This window comes from Platichthys flesus, chromosome 22, assembly GCF_949316205.1.
Source record: "Platichthys flesus chromosome 22, fPlaFle2.1, whole genome shotgun sequence".
Taxonomy (NCBI): Eukaryota; Metazoa; Chordata; class Actinopteri; order Pleuronectiformes; family Pleuronectidae; genus Platichthys; species Platichthys flesus.
This window is the reverse complement of record NC_084966.1, coordinates 13395010-13413041: the sequence shown is the minus strand read 5'-3', so window position 1 is coordinate 13413041 and position 18032 is coordinate 13395010. Positions and strand designations below refer to the sequence as shown.

Below are 18032 nucleotides of genomic sequence, written 5' to 3'. Positions count from 1 at the left end.
GAACTGTTGCGGGAAATCAAGGAAAAGTGTGGGATTGTTCTGGCATGCAGGGTCAAAAGTATGAACACTTACGAGATCACCATGCAGGAGGGAAAGGGCAAGACAAGGTTATTAGATGGCTTCAAAATCGAAAACACTCGGGTGACTGCCAAGGAAGTTCGCAGCAATGAAATTGTTGTTTCATTTCTAAACTTGCCATCTTATATCACTGATGCTGAAATTAGGCAGAAACTCTCAACGTGGGGCGTGAGGGCGATTTCGCCCATCAAAAGAAGGAAATGGCCTGGGACAGACGTGGTGGACGGGACAAGGTTCTGTAAAGTACAATTTACTGAACTTGTACAGTCGCTGCCCTACCCAGCAAAGTTCGAGACACTAGACGGAGGGGAGTACTTCCGTGTAATTCATGACAGGCAGGTGAAGGTCTGCAGGCTGTGCATCCAGCCAGGACATATTTTGAGAGAATGCCCAGACTTCACCTGTTATAAATGCAAGCGCCAGGGACACTATGCTAGGGAGTGTGACTTGCAGGGGGGGAGGCACGGAGAGGAGAGGACGGTGGACGCGGAGCCAGCCGGCGGCGACGAGCGCGTTTCCTGGTCCGAGGAGGAGCAACGACAGCAGGACGAGGACACCGGAGCTGCCAGCGGGGGTGAAATTACCCCATCCACCATCGGCAGCAGTGCGGATGGAGTGTCCGGTGAGACGGGTTGCATGACGGGAGGAGCATCCGGGCAAAGTATGGAGGAAGGTGCTAGCAAAGCGCCCAAAACTCCCTCAGCCCGGGCGAGTGAACGAAGAGGCGACCGACCAGGAGAGGTGGAGGCCCCGGATTGCAGTGAGGCTCCAAGGGACGGCGGGGCTGCTGCTGCTGCTGCTGCTGCTGCTGCGGCTGCGGCTGCTGCTGCTGCTGCGGCTGCTTCACCTAAGGAGCCAGATGATTCGAGCATGGAGGTGGTGGAGACAAGAACATCGGGAGAAGGAGAGTCGATGGACTACGAGGCGGTGAAAGCCAGCAGGAAGAGAATGAGCAAAAAGAGGGACAAAAGGGAGCCAAAAGAGCGGAAGGTATGAACAATCGAGCATCTCTGGAAAGCTGTGTTTTTCTTTTCACCATTACTATGGTCATAATAACATCCTTAAATGCAAACGGCCTGAGGAACATGATCAAAATAGAAAGAACGATTGAACTCTGTAAATCTGACATACTGTGCCTTCAAGAAACGCATTGGGATAATGAACTTGTGGAAACCCTTGGAAAGATTTGGAAAGGGCCCATATTTATAGACAATGGGAGTGCGAAGGCATGTGGAGTGGCAATCCTTGTCAGAGAGAGGTCTGTTAGTGGTGTCAAGCAAACCTTTTGTGGAGGGAATGGACGTGTGATAGCGATAGAATTTGTCCACAATAAAAACACATACAAATTAATCAATATCTATGCACCAAACGTGGAGGAACTGAGAAAGGGTTTTTTTGAGGACTTGGAGGTTCTGTGCACGGGAGATTGTATGATGGTTGGTGACTATAATGTAAAATTATCAAGACTAGATTATTCAAATAATGTAAAATACAGGTATGATGGGTCAAGGAACTTTTTGAAAAGCATGATGGCAGAACACAAAATGGTGGACGTATGGAGGGAGGAAAATGCAGAACGAAAAGTGTTTTCGCGGAGGCAGGTGGTTATGGGGACCCTTAGACAGAGTAGAATAGACCTCGTCCTAGTTAAGGAAAACATTGTCAGCCAAATAAAAGAGGTGAAATATAATTTTACACTCTTAGTGATCATGCAATCCTGTCGCTGAGGTTAAAGGACGTATGTATAAGGAATGTAGGTGGAGGAATGTGGTGCCTAAACAACAGCTTATTAAGAGAGGATTTATATAAAGAGATGATAGCAAAATGTATCAAAGAAGAAATAGAGAACAGATTAAACAAAGATAATATTTGTATTTGGTGGGAAAATTTGAAAGAAAAAGTTAAAAAGAAAAGCATATACTATTCCAAGCAAAAGAACTTCAGAATGGATCAGGTAGAGAAAGAGATACAAAATAAATTAAACGAAGAAGCAGGGAAAGCAGACAAAGATGGAAATTATAATATACAAAATTATCTGAAGATGAGAAGGCAACTAAAAGATTGTGAGAAAAATAAATGTGATGGGGCGATAGTAAGGAGTAGAGTACAGTATGCTGTAGAGGGGGAAAGGTGCACAGCGTACTTTCTAAACCTGGAAAAAAATAAGCAGGAAAATAATTATATAAACGAACTATAGAATGAAAATGGGGAGAAGGTAAATGATTTGGTTAGCATCTTGAATACAGTGGAAGGCTTCTATAAAAACTTGTATAAAAAAGGGAATACAGAAAAAGTATGTATTGATGAGGTCTTGAGTGGTGTGGATGCAAGGATATCAGCAGACGAGCAAGACATGTGTGACAGAGAGATTACAGTAGAAGAAATACAAATAGCAATTAAAAATGCAAAAAACAATAAAAGCCCTGGTTCAGATGGCCTGAGCAGTGAATTCTACAAAGAGTTTGCTGATGTGTTGGCACCCATACTGCTAATGATATATCAAAGCATGGAAGAGGGACAACTGGTTCCAGAATCCATGGCTACTGGGGTAATCACAATATTATTTAAAAATAAGGGGAGTAGGTTGGAGTTAGGGAATTATAGGCCAATTAGTTTATTGAATAGTGACTATAAGATATTAACAAGGGTTTTAGCGTATAGGATTAAGAAGGTAATGGGAGGAATAATATCACCGACACAGGCATATAGTGTCGAAGGGAGAGACATAGCAGATATAATAGGGACAGTGAGGGACGTTGTTAGGCACATGAAAGAACAGTCTGGGATTGTGTTGAGTGTAGATTTGAATAAGGCTTTTGATAGAGTGGAGCATGAGTTCTTGTTTCGGACTATGAAAGAATTTGGGTTTGGGGATAGAATAGTGAGTTGGATCAGGCTGCTGTATAAGGAAGCTAAGAGTAGGGTCAAATGTAATGGTCTGATGACAGACACCTTTGCTTTGGAGAGGTCAGTGAGACAGGGCTGTCCTTTATCAGCACTGTTGTATAGCATGTCTATCGAACCCTTTGCTGTCCTTATAAAAAAAGATAGTAATATAAAAGGAATACAAATACCAGGTGAGAAAATTAATATAATTCAACAATATGCGGATGACATGACAATAACAGTAGAAAATATGGACAGCATCAATATAATTATGAAACACATGGGAACATATGGGAGGGCAGCAGGGGCTAAAGTGAATATAGAAAAATCGGAACTAATGTGTATAGGTCAGGAGGGGGATAGGGTTGACAGTATGATTGCATTTAGAGTGGTGGACTGCATCAAAGTTTTAGGAGTAAACATAGGTCCAAACGAAAAGGAAGCAAGAGATATCACTTGGGCAAGAGTGATAAATAAGATAAAACACTCTTTAAATGCATGGAAGCAGAGGAAATTGAAATTAAAAGGTAAGGTAATAGTTGTTAATTCCTTATTATTATCCAAATGTGTGTATGTTTTGGGCGCACTAGATCTTCCGGTATGGGTTCTATCTGAATTAAATCAGCTGACTTCAAACTTCTTGTGGGATGGGAAGGGTGCGAGGATATCCCACAAAACGTTGATAGCAGGGTACAGTGAGGGAGGGCTAAAACTGGTGGACATTGACACAAAACGTAAAGCACTGAGGGTTAAAACAGTGAAGAAGTATCTCCATGATGTGAATGACTATGGGTGGAAACAATTCTTTAAAATGTATGTTCAGATGGCTGGTAGATGTGGAGAGAATAGTCTGCTTATGGTTTTGAAAGAACCAATGTATGAAAAAGTGCCTTCTTTCTACCAAGAGGTGTTCAGAGCGTGGGGAGAATTCCTACCCAACATATCATACAACTGTAGTAATGTAACCGAAGTAATGAATAAACCCGTTTTTCTCAATCCTATAATACAGCATAACAACAAAATGCTATACAATAAGGATTTCATGGATGCAGGAATTAGGCAAGTAAAGGACATGGTCTATGAGTTTGTGCCTGGGTTTCTGCCTGGGCAGGCAATGGTAGACTGCGTAAGAGAATGGGATGAGGATGCTATGAGAGATATGATTGTAAAAATGTATGATATAATTAAGGGGAGTATGCCTGTAGACTGGAGGTATTTGATTGAGAGAGAGTGTGTGAGGACAGGGGATGGACCTTTACCTAAACTAGTGTTTGTTAAAAATGACGCAAATAAAGAGTTTAAAGAATTAAAAGTAAAAAACATATATTTGGAACTGATAGCGAAACTGTTGAAAAGACCGGCATCAGAACAAATGTGGGAGAGGGTTCTGCCAGGTATGAATGTACAGTTGATATGGGAAAACCTCCAAATCAAATATAATGCAATAGAATGTGAAAACAATGACTTCATGACGAGACAAAACAGGATCTATGTAAACACGGTGCTGCATCAGATTAACAAAGAGAACAAAAGAGAATGTGACGTGTGTGAAACTGAGCCAGAAGACTTGTTACATATATATATCCGATGTGAATGTCTACGTAGGTTTGTTTTGAAGTTAAAAGATATGCTGTTTAAAAACTGGGAAATGGGTTTTGTAAAGGCACATGAATGGAACAAAATGTTGCTGTTTGGAGTAAATGGGAAAAGGAAAGATGTGAATGTTCGTTTGTTTAATTTTGTGTTAAGCCATGTAAGGTATGCTATTATGTCAAGAAGGAATCTTGCTCATTTTGAGAGGAAAAAGGTGCATGTGTGGGATTTGTTTGAATCGGTTGTCAGGAGAAATGTGGGTTTGATCTTTAAATATGGTGCTGAGGACTTTGCTGAATGTTTTATTGACGGGTGTGGCTTTATATCTGTAACATCGGAAGGGAAACTAGCATTTAATTTCTGAGTGTGCCGCTATGTTTATCAGGAGCACGTGTTATTATTAAGTGATTTATTTTTCTTTCTTTTTTATCATTTTTTGAGTTTTGTTATCCCTTAACATGAATGTGATTCCTGTGTGTATGTCATTGTTTTGTGTAAATATTTACAGATGAATGTCGTTTGTATATATAAATTGGTATTTTTGATAATAAAAAAAAAAAAAAAAAAAATATGCCCGATCTCGTCTGATCTCGGAAGCTAAGCAGGGTCGGGCCTGGTTAGTACTTGGATGGGAGACTGCCTGGGAATACCAGGTGCTGTAAGCTTTTTTACACTTTTACTAGACGTATTTACATGTATAAATAAGGTTCAGAGGGTGGACTCAAACGCTTACGGCCACACCAACCTGAATACCACCGATCTCGTCTGATCTCGGAAGCTAAGCAGGGTCGGTCCTGGTTAGTACTTGGATGGGAGACTGCCTGGGAATACCAGGTGCTGTAAGCTTTTTTCCACTTTTACCTGACGTATTTACATGTATAAATAAGGTTCAGAGGGAGGACTCACTCGCTTACGGCCACACCAACCTAAATACGCCCGATCTCGTCTGATCTCGGAAGCTAAGCAGGGTCGGGCCTGGTTAGTACTTGGATGGGAGACTGCCTGGGAATACCAGGCTCTGTAAGCTTTTTTCCAATTTTACCTGACTTATTTACATGTATAAATAAGGTTCAGAGGGTGGACTCATTCGCTTACGGCCACACCAACCTGAATACGCCCGATCTCGTCTGATCTCGGAAGCTAAGCAGGGTCGGGCCTGGTTAGTACTTGGATGGGAGACTGCCTTGGAATACCAGGTGCTGTAAGCTTTTTTCCACTTTTACCTGACGTATTTACATGTATAAATAAGGTTCAGAGGGTGGACTCAATCGCTTACGGCCAAACCAACCTGAATACGCCCGATCTCGTCTGTTCTCGGAAGCTAAGCAGGGTCGGGCCTGGTTAGTACTTGGATGGGAGACTGCCTGGGAATACCAGGTACTGTAAGCTTTTTTCCAGTCTTACCTGACGTATTTACATGTATAAATAAGGTTCAGAGGGTGGACTCGTTCGCTTACGGCCACACCAACCTGTATACGCCCGATCTCGTCTGATCTAGGAAGCTAAGCAGGGTCGGGCCTGGTTAGTACTTCGATGGGAGACTGCCTGGGAATACCAGGTTCTGTAAGCTTTTTTCCACTTTTACCTGACTTATTTACATGTATAAATAAGGTTCAGAGGGTGGACTCATTCGCTTACGGCCACACCAACCTGAATACACCCGATCTCGTCTGATCTCGGAAGCTAAGCAGGGTCGAACCTGGTTAGTACTTGGATGGGAGACTGCCTGGGAATACCAGGTTCTGTAAGCTTTTTTCCACTTTTACCTGACTTATTTACATGTATAAATAAGGTTCAGAGGGTGGACTCATTCGCTTAAGGCCACACCAACCTGGCACCCCCTACAGTACGTAGTGTTTTTTGGACAGCCGCATGGTGAATTGTTTGTTCTGGTGGAGAGAATTTTTTGGAGTGTTGTTATCTGGCTTCACAACCCAGTTATTTTGTGTTTTTTTTCGTCCCCCGCAGTCATAGACTGTTGGGGGATCGCCCTGAGTTAATATATATATATATATATATATCTATACTTTTCCAGTCTTTTTTTGTTCTTTTGCTACTGTGGAGGCTGGAGTGATCCGGGGCCTAGCTTCGGCGAAGCCACCGGGAGAAATGAGTGCCGGCGGGCAGCGAGCTGGAGGGACGGAGAATGGAGCAGGACGTGAGGTGGAGGAGGACGGAAAGAAAAAGGGAGAAGCTGGCGGGTTGAGAGGAGGAAGGAGCATTGCGGAGGAGTCGGGAGGAGAAAGGAGAGAAGGAGAGAGCGGGGGAGATGGAAACGGCAAGGCGGCTGGAGACGGGCAAGAGCAGGTGGCTGGAGGAGAAACAGTGGACGGGATAAGGAAGACAGAGCGCAAGTATGAAAGTACACAATACTAGGATAATTGCTAAAGAACTAAGCAATGATGAGCTGTAGGTTTCTTTTCTCACCCTGCCAGCGTACACATCTGACGAGGAAATCCTTGACAAACTAAGTGGGTGGGGAGTCCGGGCGCTTTCGTCCATTAAGAGGAGGATGTGGCCGGGCACCAATATAGCCGATGGAACAAGGATTGTACGGGTTAAATTTAATGAGCTTGTGCAATCCTTGCCGTATTACACGAAATTCAACAAGGCAACGGGTGTTGAATATTTCAGAGTGATCCATGACCGTCAAATGAAGGTGTGTAGGAGTTGCATGCAGCCTGGCCACATCCTGCGTGAGTGCCCGGACTTCACCTGCCACAAATGCGGATGTCAAGGCCACTACGCCCGGGAGTGCGCCACAGGGGTGGCAAAATGTCGGATGTGCCGGAGGAGAGAGAGAGACTGCATATGCTCGGTGGAGGAGGAAGCGGAGGAGGACGGCAGCGAGTCGGATAGTGGCGAACCGGGGGCGCCGGACGGTGGTGGTGGTGAGGACGAGGAGGGAGAGAATGAGGGCATGGGCGCGAGCATGGACCAGGACCGTGCCTCTGGGGGGAAGGATTTACCCCACGTTGCTGGAGGAGGAGCTCACCTCGGGCCAGCCTGCAGACCTGGGCCTGAAGGGAGAGCTGAGCAAGGGCCTGCTGCGGCGGCTGGGAGACAGGAGCGTAAGAGGCAGAGGTGAAAAACGGGAAGGGGTAAGAATGTTTGGGGATGGAACGGGGAAAACTGTACTTAAAACGACTTGGGGCAATGATGAGGTGGGGGAGAGTGGGGATTCTGTTGATAAAACTGTGAGGGAGGGGAGCTCGGGGAGTGATACGGACATGGAGGAGCTAAGGGAGGCGAAAAAAAAGCTGTCTGCAAAGCAAAAAACGGAGGGGAGTGGGAAGAAGAACAAGAATCGTTAATTTATTAATGAAGGTTAATGTGCTAGCCGGCTCTTTCTCGTTGGTTTTTTCCTTATTTTATTTTTATTATTTATGGCCTTGGTTATTTTTTCTCTGAATGCTAACGGTTTGAGAACAGAATATAAAAGAAATGCCATATTGGATATGAGAGCTGATATTCTGTGTTTGCAGGAGACTAGATGGGATGACAACCTACTTAATATAAGTAGAAAGCAGTGGAAAGGCAGGTTTATTTTTCAGAAGGGACTCCCAGGGCCAGGGGAGTGGCGATTTGCTTTAATAGTGCTAAAATAACGGGGATTAATTTAGTTCATAGAGATTTAGAGGGGAGGTTGTTAGTTGTTGATTGTGTTTATGAGGGGAGGGAACTTAGAATAATTAATTTACATGCACCCAATGGGGAGAAGGAGAGGAGGGTTTTTTTGGCTGGTTTGAATGTGTGGTGCAACTCTAATTGTATGATTGTGGGGGATTTTAATGTTATTTTGACTCAATCTGATTTATCGAGTAACAATACATTTAAAGGGGACAGCACTAGGCGAACCCTAAGGGATTTAATGGAGAACAATCAATTGGTTGACATATGGAGAGTCCTACACCCATGGAAAAGGGTTTTTTCAAGAAGGCAACTTGTTGCAAATACTCTTAAACAGAGTAGAATTGACTTTGCGTTAGTACAAAGTAGAAAAGTTAAATTAATTAAGAGTGTGGAATACATTAATAATACTTGGAGTGACCATGCAGGGATTAGGTTAGAGGTGGGAGGGAGGGAAGGGAGTGTTAACCAGAGGCCTTGGTGTTTTAATGCCAGCTTTTTGGGAGATGTTGTGTTTATGAAGAGCATGGGGTTTTTTATGAAGAGAATGATGGATGAATGGAATGATGATGAGAATATGAGTGTGTGGTGGGAGAGTGTGAAAATAAGAATTAAAAACAAATGTGTCAGGTATGGTATAGAAAAAAGGAAAATGCAGAGGAGGATCATTTGAGAAAACAACTAAATGAGGAAATTAAACTGTTAGATGAGGAGGGTAATATATGTACGGAAAAATATGTGGATTTAAAAGAAAAATTGAGTGCCTTACAGGTAGCAAAGTGTAGAGGGGCTGCTATTAGAAGCAGGATTCAATATATGTACGAAGGGGAAAGGAGCACAGCCTTTTTCCTGGGTTTGGAAAAACAAAAACAAAATAAAACTGAGATAAAGGAAGTATTAGATAATAATGGTCAAATAGTAACTGATAAGGAAGAGATATTAAAAGTAGTTAGGGATTATTATGAGTGTTTATTTAAAAAAGATGCATGTGATAAAGATAGTGTAGGAGAGGCCTTAGAGGCACTAAAGAAAACTTTAAGTAGGGAGGATAGTGTTTGGTGCGATTGTGAATTTTCTGTACAAGAGATATATAGTGCTATTGATGGACTAAACAAAAATAAGAGCCCGGGGAGTGATGGTCTGACAGCCGAGTTTTACGTCGGCTTTAAGGAAATTCTGGCTCCGGTGGTTGAAAAACTCTGCAAGTATGTAGAGAAAACAGGCTGGCTCCCTGAGAGTATGGGATTAGGCATAATCACGATTTTTTATAAAAATAAGGGAGATAACAAAAATCTTGAATTAAGGGGGTGGGTGGGATTGCTTTATGGGGGGCTAAGAGTAAAATAAAGTGTAAAGGTGTTCTGACTGACTCTTTTGATGTCAAGAGGTCAGTGAGGCGGGGCTGCCCAATGTCAGCACTGCTCTACAGCATGGTGGCGGAGCCGTTGGCGGCTTTAATTGCTAATGATAAAAGAGTGTGTGGAATAGGTAAGGGAAAAATTTGCGTAATGCAGTATGCGGATGATATTAATGTAATGGTTAAAAGTGAGAGTGATGTAGATATAGTGTTGAAACATATAGAAACTTATGAGAGCTTCAGGAGCAAAAATTAATATGGGAAAAGTCTGAAATAATGAGGATGGGTAGGAACAAAGATCTAAATAACAAATGGGGATTCAAAGTAGTAGAGAATAAAAGAAAAGTGCTCGGAGTGTATGTTGGAAGTGATGAGAATGAATGCGATGATTTGACGTGGAAAGATGTTATTGGACGTATGCAAAAGACCCTGTGTATGTGGAGGGCTAGGGGTTTGCTTTTAAGGGGAAGGGTGGCCGTCACCAATGCTCTAGTTTTGTCGCAGGTGAACCATGCATTGAGCACTTGTGCGCTTCCGACTTGGGCTGAGCAGAAGATTGCAAAAGTCGTTAGAGACTTTATTTGGAGGAGCAAAGCAGCCAGTATTGCGCATAGAACGCTGATAAGGGTCAAAGATCAGGGTGGGCTAGGATTGATGGACGTACTCGCAAAAAGAACTGCGTTACGAACTACATTGATAGGTAAATTTAGGGATGCAAGTCGGGAGGCGGCCTGGAAAGGCCACTTCAGCCAGTGGCTGAGCACATTTGGTCTCTTGAGTAAAGACAATTTGTTGCAGATGCAGGACGCAGCGGCATATGCACATCTGCCGCGGTTCTTCCAGGAGGTGCTCAACGCGTGGTTCCTGCTATTTGATAAGACCACACTCGTATGCGAGTCAAGAGCGTCTGTGATGAGGCTGCCGTTCCTCTCCAGCCCATATTTTAAACAGGGGGGCGGAGGGGTCATCAAGAGCGTGGCTCTTGAGAGGGCGGGGCTGAAGCGGGTGGGAGATCTAGTCGACAGGGGAGGGAGATGGGATAAAGAAAGAGTGATTAGGATAGTGAGAGAGAAGGGGATAACATATAGGAGGGAAGTGATTGTGAAAGTGTTGGAGAGAGTGGAAGAGAGTGTGATGAGTGAATGGGGGGACGGGTTTAGAAATAAGGGGAGGGTTGGGCAGGATGATGCGGTGGGAATCTCCCTGCGCCTGGGGGGGGAGACACACGCCATTGCTGATATCACAACAAAGATTTGGTATAGGCATGCATTGACATATAGAGTGCAAAAACCCACATGCGAGAGTAAATGGACAGACACATATCCGGACATTACACCCAACATTTTGTGGAAGTACATTGACATACCGCACACGCCGCATGCAATATTCAATCTTGATTTCAAGAGAAGGCACAGGAGGATTTTCACATGCATCATCCTGCACCAAATGCTCAGGGGAGTGTATGGGAGGACGTGTATGGTGTGTGAAAGGAGGGATGAAGACTTCATCATATTTTTGTGTATTGTTGCGAGCTAGCAGAATTCTGGGGAAAAATCAAGGGGCTGCTGGGAGGGTGCAGTGTGGGAGACTGCTGGGTGGATCGGGGGTGGGAATTGTCTGTACTCTTGGGAGTGAATAGGAAATATAAAAATTGGAAAAAGATCAACATGATCCTTGGGTTCGCAAGGAGGGCGATTTTTAACAGACGCAAGTTTGCACTGTATGAAAGGAGAAAGTTGGATGTATGGAGGCTGTTTGTGAATGAATGGAAAAGACACTTGCGAATGCTGTATGAGAATGGAATTGTATGGATGACTGAGCAGGGCACTGTTTGGGGTTGATTTGGCTGGTTTAAAGGGGGTGGCTTAATTTTGGAGGTGGGAGAGTGAGGGAGTTTTGTGTGGGATTTTGGTTTTGTGTGGTTTTTCGAATGAGGGGTGGATTATTTTGTGGGTAAATGGTCGAGGTTAAAAGATTCTGTGTTTAGCTGTTCGGTTTGCGCTTTGGGACTGAGGGGCAGTTTAATTTCGAGGGTAAGTGTATTCGGGATAAGATACTGCTTCTGCTGTCTGGTTCTTATTTTTTTTAATTTAAAAGAGAAAGTGTGTTTAGTTAATTGTTTGTGCGGCTTCTGAGGGTGGTTTAATTTGTGGGATTGTTTTCATTTATTTGTATTGATATACGTATAAATGAATGCGTAATTGCATAAAATGGAATATATTTCTGATAATAAAAAAGATTAAAAAAAAAATATGCCCGATCTCGTCTGATCTCGGAAGCTAAGCAGGGTCGGGCCTGGTTAGTACTTGGATGGGAGACTGCCTGGGAATATCAGGTGCTGTAAGCTGTTACATGACGTATAAACAAGGTTCAGAGGGTGGACTCATTCGCTTACGGCCACACCAACCTGAATACGCCCGATCTCGTCTGATCTCGGAAGCTAAGCAGTGTCGGGCCTGGTTAGTACTTGGATGTGAGACTGCCTGGGAATACCAGGTTCTGTAAGCTTTTTTCCATTTTTACCTGACGTATTTACATGTATAAATAAGGTTCAGAGGGGGGCCTCATTCGCTTACGGCCACACCAACCTGAATACGCCCGATCTCGTCTGATCTCGGAAGCTAAGCAGGGTCGGACCTGGTTAGTACTTGGATGGGAGACTGCCTGGGAATACCAGGTGTTGTAAGCTTTTACATGACGTATAAACAAGGTTCAGAGGGTGGACTCATTCGCTTACGGCCACACCAACCTGAATACGCCCGATCTCGTCTGATCTCGGAAGCTAAGCAGGGTCGGGCCTGGTTAGTACTTGGATAGGAGACTGCCTGGGAATACCAGGTGCTGTAAGCTTTTTTCCACTTTAACTTGACATATTACATGTATAAATAAGGCTCAGAGGGTGGCCTCAGTAGTCTACGGCCACACTAACCTGAACGGACCACTGGGAAGACGTCATCAGAGCGCGACGGCAACACGGCAGCGGAGACTTTATTCAGTTTGAATCAATCCAACCGGACAATAGACTTGAGATTGTTTTGTTGACACTACGTGTTCCCCCGTGGCATTGACGCACTGTAAGGGGGTCTCGATGCCGGTCGAAATGGCGGAAGGAAAAAAGGAGCGAGGGGGCAGTGATGCTCTCCTCAGCGGAGAGAACAAGGAGGAAAATAATGACACAGTTCTGAACAAACAAAGCATAGAAGTGTTAAGAGATGGGAGAAAGCTAACTCTGGTGGTTGAGGCAGAGGGTGAGAGCGTGACAACGGCAATGGATCTGATGAGGTGTGTGCGCGAGTTGTGTGGAGGGCTGCTGGGTTGCAGGTACTTAACTGAAAACAAATTTGAGATGACCACGAGCCACCCAAGATGCCAAGAAAGGTTGATGGAGGGGTTCAAGATGGGTGAAACCAGGGTGCACGCCAGGGAGATTGTCAATGACGAGCTGGTGGTGTCATTTATAAACCTGCCATTTTACGTTGAGGACCAGGAAAAACTGGAGAAGCTACAGATCTAGGGTGTGTCGGCTGCATCCCCGATTAGGAGGAGGATGTGGCCGGGGACAAATGTTGCGGATGGGACACGGTTCCTTAAAGTTGAATTTAATAATCAACTTCAATCTGCCGTACTCGTCTAAATTCAGCACAGCGCTAGGGGCGGAATATTTCAGGGTGATTCACGATAAGCAGGACAGTGTGTGCAGGATGTGTATTCAGTCGGGGCACCTGATGAGAGTGCCCTGAGTTTCAATGTCACAGGTGTGGCGTACAGGGGCACTTCGCCAGGGAATGCGGCAAAGATGTAAAAAAATGTGATCTATGCAGGAACCGGACGGAGGAGTGCAGGTGCAATAGGAGTGAGAACGAAGAAGGGAAGGGGGAGGAGGTGAACGAGAGTGAGGGGGGGAGCGAGAGTGAGAGCAGTGAGGAGGGTCACTCGGAGGGAATGGAAAGCATAGAGGAGGAACACGTACAGGGAGAGGGAAACATGGCAGGGATGAGAGGGCGGCTGCGAGAGAGGAGGGAAAGGGAGGAGGACACGATGAAGAAAGTCGCGTGCGGGATGGAGAGCGGGTGCAGATGGAGACGACCAAAGGGAAGAGGGGCAGAGAGGAGAAATGAGAGCAGGAGTCAAGCAAGGAGAGAGGGCGGCGGCGGCTGCAGAGGGGAGGAGAGATGCGCAGACGGTGAGGACGAAGGAGAAGGGCTCGACAAAAGGACGGAGAGGCGGAGTGGAGAATGCGGACCTGGGGCCAAAGGAGAGGAGGCAGCACGGCGACAGGAAGACAGAAGAGAGGAGAGAAGTGCAGAGTGGAGTATCTCCCACCGGGTCTGGAGAGGACACCCGCACGTCACAAACGGTAGGATCCAAGACTGACATGGAGTTAATGGAGGAAATTAGTCTAATAAGGAAGAGACAGAACACCAAGAGGCACAAGAGGATTAGCAAGATAAGTAAGAGCAAGAACAAAAAATGAAAACAAAAATACTACTTATAATGTTAACAATTATTTCAATAAATGCAAGGGGGCTAAAAAACAAAAACAAAAGGGAACAGATATATGGGACGAGCGATTATGATATATGTTTACAGGAAACACACAGGGACAAGAGATGTATGAGGGAGGTGGAGAATGAATGGAGAGGAGAAGTATATGCAAACAATGGTGATGGGAATGCAAGGGGGTAGTGATATTAATAAAAAGAGGAGTGATGATGAGGGGGATGGAAGGATGATAGGACTCAAATTTGAATATATGAATGAAGGCTTTAAGCTGGTAAATGTGTATGCGCCAAATGAGGAGAAAGAAAGGTGATGTTTGAAAAGATGGGATCAATGTGTGATGACAACTGTATGATCGTGGGGGATTTTAATGTGTGGTGTGAGAAACTGGATGTGTCAAAGAACATGCATTTAAAAATGACACAAGAGGTATTAGAAAAACTAAAAAGTATGAAAGGACAGTAATGTATGGAAAGAAAGAAATCCAGAGGGGAGAGAGTTCTCAAGAGTACACCTGGTAAAAGGGGAATTAAATCACGGTAAACAATTACGCTGCACTGAACGGTAAGTGTAAATGTAAAGTGAAAATAACGAAACCAGTCAGTATGACTTGTGAACGAATATCAGTCACGTCTTTCTAAAACAGTGGTCATGCGAAAGGGAATGAGGTAACTGTTTACTCTACTAAACCAATGCAGGTCAAGTGAAAAAGGATCCAAAGACTCATACAAAGCCCCAGTCGGGAGATGAACGAATCCTTTCTGTTTCCTTGACTGAGCCTATGCATCAGTCCCGATGCGTGGCCACGAGAAAATGAACGAATTGTTCACGAACGACACATCACGAATGGGGTGTCTTCTACAGATGCACCATAGAGAGCATCCTGACTGGCTGCATCAACGCCTGGTATGTCAGCTGCACCGCCCTGAACCATAAGGCTTTACAGAGGGTGGTGAAGTCTGCCCAGCACATCACCAGGACAGCGCTACCATCCATAGAGGACCTCTACACCCAGCGGTGCAGGAAGAAGAGCAGCCGGATAATTAAAGACCCCTTTCAACCCAGCCATAAACATTTTTGCCTGCTGCCATCTGGCAGACGGTACCGCAGTATCCGGGCCCGCACCACCAGGCTCAGAGACAGTTTCATCCCCCAGGCCATAAGACTTTTAAACTCCTCTCCGTAACATACACTCCTGATCAAAATCTTAAGACCAGTTAAAAAACTGCATGAATTTGCATTTTGCACTGTTGGATCTTAGGAAGGTTCTAAGTAGAGCTTCAAAATGCAAAAATAAGAAATGGGAACAAGAGACCAAAAGTTGTGAGCAGGCAATTTATTGAAAACAACAATTTAACTCAAATAAGCTGTTCATCAGCTGATCAAAAGTTTAAGACCACAGCCTTTAAAAGCCAAAATCTGTGCAAAATTTGGATTCCATGTCATTTCCTGTCAAGTAATCATACTGTGAAGATCTCTTGATGGCAAAGGCAAAAAAACTCACCGTCTTTGAACGTGGTAGGATTGTTGAACTGCATAAACAAGGCCTCTCACAACGTGACATCGCTGCTGAGGTTGGACGCAGTAAGACATTTTGCATTACTTAAAAGATCCTCAGGGTTATGGAACAAAAAAATCAAGTGGTAGACCCAAAAAAATCTCACCGGCGCTGAGCCGGAGGATCCGAATGGCTGTCCGTCAAGACACGGGACGATCCTCGTCCCAAATTAAGGCCATTACTGGTGCTGACTGCAGCCCAATAACCATCAGGCGGCATCTGCGAAGGAAGGGCTTCAAAAACAAGAAACATCTTCAAAGCCCACGTCTCCTTCAACGCCTCAACATTGCCCGTTTAGACTTTGCAAGGGAGCACCAAACATGGGACATTCAAAGGTGGAAGAAAGTTTTATTCTCTGACGAGAAAAAATGTAACCTTGATGGTCCTGATGGCTTCCAACGTTACTGGCATGACAAGGAGATGCCACCTGACATGTTTTCTACGCGGCACAGTGGAGGGGGCGCCATCATGATCTGGGGTGCTTTTTCCTTCAATGGAACAATGGAGCTCCAGGTTGTGCAGGGGTGTCAAACAGCAGCTGGCTGTGTGGAGATGTTTCAGCGGGCATCCCTCATAACTGAGGGCCCTCGTCTGTGTGGTAACGACTGGGTTTTTCAGCAGGACAACGCTCCAATTCACAATGCCCGTCTGACTAAGGTTTTTTTCCAGGAGAATAACATCACTCTTTTGGACCTTCCTGCGTGTTCCCCTGATCTTAATCCAATTGACAACATTTGGGGATGGATGGCAAGGGAAGTTTACAAAAATGGACTTCAGTTCCAGACAGTGGATGCCCTTTACCATCTTCACCACTTGGCGCAACATTCGCACTAGCCTTTTGAAAACACTTACATCAAGCATGACAAAACAAATTTTTGAAGTGATCAACAATAATGGTGGAGCTACTCATTACAGAGTCAGTTTTTGACACTTTAATTTCTGTTTTATTTTTTTTATTTTTTTTAGCTGTGGTCTTAAACTTTTGATCAGCTGATGAACAGCGTACTTCAGTTGAATTGTTGTTTTCAACAAATTGCCTTCTCACAACTTTTGGGCTCTTGTTCCCATTTCTTCTTTTTGCATTTTGAAACTCTACTTAGAACGTTCCTAAGATTCAACAGTGCAAAATGCAAATTCATGCAATCTTTTAACTGGTCTTAAGATTTTGATCAGGAGTGTATAATGACGTCACTTTCTGCCTAAATTTGGGAATGTTTCGTACCTTAACGTTTGAACTTAAGATGCAAGGCGCCTTAAGATATTAACATGTCATTATGATCTATACCTATGCTAGAGAAAGTCATTAGCTGGATATTAAAATACCATTCATTGTTTGTATCTGTGCTATGGATATCTATTAGCTAAGGGAATATACTACACCATCTTGTAGGAAATACCCGTGGGCTGAACTGGACTTTCACTGGATGGGCGAAGCTGAGAGAGAAGCTCTGATAGAGAAGGATCGTCTTGCTGCTGGTTAATCAAATCACTAAGAGAGACAGACAAAGGAACAATAGGCAGCCACACAACATCGTCAGATATAACTTCAATTTGTTTTCTCTTTACCAGTCTGTGCTCGGGTTACTGCACATGCTGGAAATACCTCTCGGTCAACAGGTCCCCTCATCAGTCGGGTAGAACAACCTACCAGTGAAGGCAGTATATCAGGCCGTAATTTGTTTCCAGCCAGATCATTCCCTAGGATGATCGCCACTCCTGGAACCAGGAATGATGGCCGGACTCCCATGGACACCTGTGCCTTAACTAAAGAACAGCACAACAAAAAACGATGCAAAGGAGCCAAAAACAGTTGCATACCCTTCTTCCAGTGTCCCTCCACTGGACAATAGTTACAGGTTCTGCTTTGATAAGGAGTATTCATTAGCCAACACAACATCTTTCTAGCTTGATGCTCATTTATGTAAATAGTAACTCGGTTAGGAAGAATATCTTTAAACTGAACAGAACCAATTCCTTAAGATCTTCCATTTCATTTCTCATAAGCTACAAGCCAGCGATTAAAATGGGTGGTCAGTGCTCGCTCCAGCTCTACATACGTTTCCTCTTCTGATCTTCTCAGTTACCTGAACTGCTGGCGATCGCCTCCAGCACAATTTCATAGGACCTAAGCCTCTGTGAGCCCACATTGCAAGAACAACATCTCTACATCAGTCCACTGGCATGCTTGACTTAACCGCTCAAAAAGAAAAGAAATTACCCACATCCTTCTCACAAAATGTTGGTAGTAACCTTAAAATATAACCTACATCAAAAGTATCTGTGGACACTGCTGGCAAAAATGGATATAACTCACGCTCTTTAATCAGCTCCAGTTCAACCTCACGCGGCTTAGTAGTTACATTTAATCATTCAAACTCCCATTCTTGATCCCTGGCATGAACTCGCTCTTCATGGGCACGTGATTCACTT

At 44.3% G+C, this 18032-nt stretch overlaps 5 non-coding genes and 4 pseudogenes across 5 annotated transcripts; all 9 read left to right on the top strand.

Annotated features, from left to right (window-relative positions):
- The first annotated feature begins 5284 nt into the window (after positions 1 to 5284).
- On the top strand, positions 5285 to 5403 carry LOC133936605 (5S ribosomal RNA). Its single transcript, XR_009914691.1, has one exon. It is a non-coding gene; the product is annotated as a 5S ribosomal RNA (ribosomal RNA).
- A 62-nt stretch (positions 5404 to 5465) lies between these two features.
- LOC133937939 (5S ribosomal RNA) lies at positions 5466 to 5584 on the top strand (annotated as a pseudogene).
- Positions 5585 to 5646: 62 nt separating this feature from the next.
- LOC133945499 (5S ribosomal RNA) lies at positions 5647 to 5765 on the top strand. The gene has a single exon (XR_009917236.1). It is a non-coding gene; the product is annotated as a 5S ribosomal RNA (ribosomal RNA).
- Positions 5766 to 5827: 62 nt separating this feature from the next.
- Positions 5828 to 5946, top strand: LOC133934216 (5S ribosomal RNA). The gene has a single exon (XR_009912409.1). It is a non-coding gene; the product is annotated as a 5S ribosomal RNA (ribosomal RNA).
- Positions 5947 to 6008: 62 nt separating this feature from the next.
- On the top strand, positions 6009 to 6127 carry LOC133939714 (5S ribosomal RNA; annotated as a pseudogene).
- A 62-nt stretch (positions 6128 to 6189) lies between these two features.
- LOC133937457 (5S ribosomal RNA) lies at positions 6190 to 6308 on the top strand (annotated as a pseudogene).
- A 5625-nt stretch (positions 6309 to 11933) lies between these two features.
- On the top strand, positions 11934 to 12052 carry LOC133940865 (5S ribosomal RNA; annotated as a pseudogene).
- Positions 12053 to 12114: 62 nt separating this feature from the next.
- On the top strand, positions 12115 to 12233 carry LOC133946576 (5S ribosomal RNA). Its single transcript, XR_009918265.1, has one exon. It is a non-coding gene; the product is annotated as a 5S ribosomal RNA (ribosomal RNA).
- Positions 12234 to 12275: 42 nt separating this feature from the next.
- Positions 12276 to 12394, top strand: LOC133944410 (5S ribosomal RNA). Its single transcript, XR_009916199.1, has one exon. It is a non-coding gene; the product is annotated as a 5S ribosomal RNA (ribosomal RNA).
- Positions 12395 to 18032: the final 5638 nt, after the last annotated feature.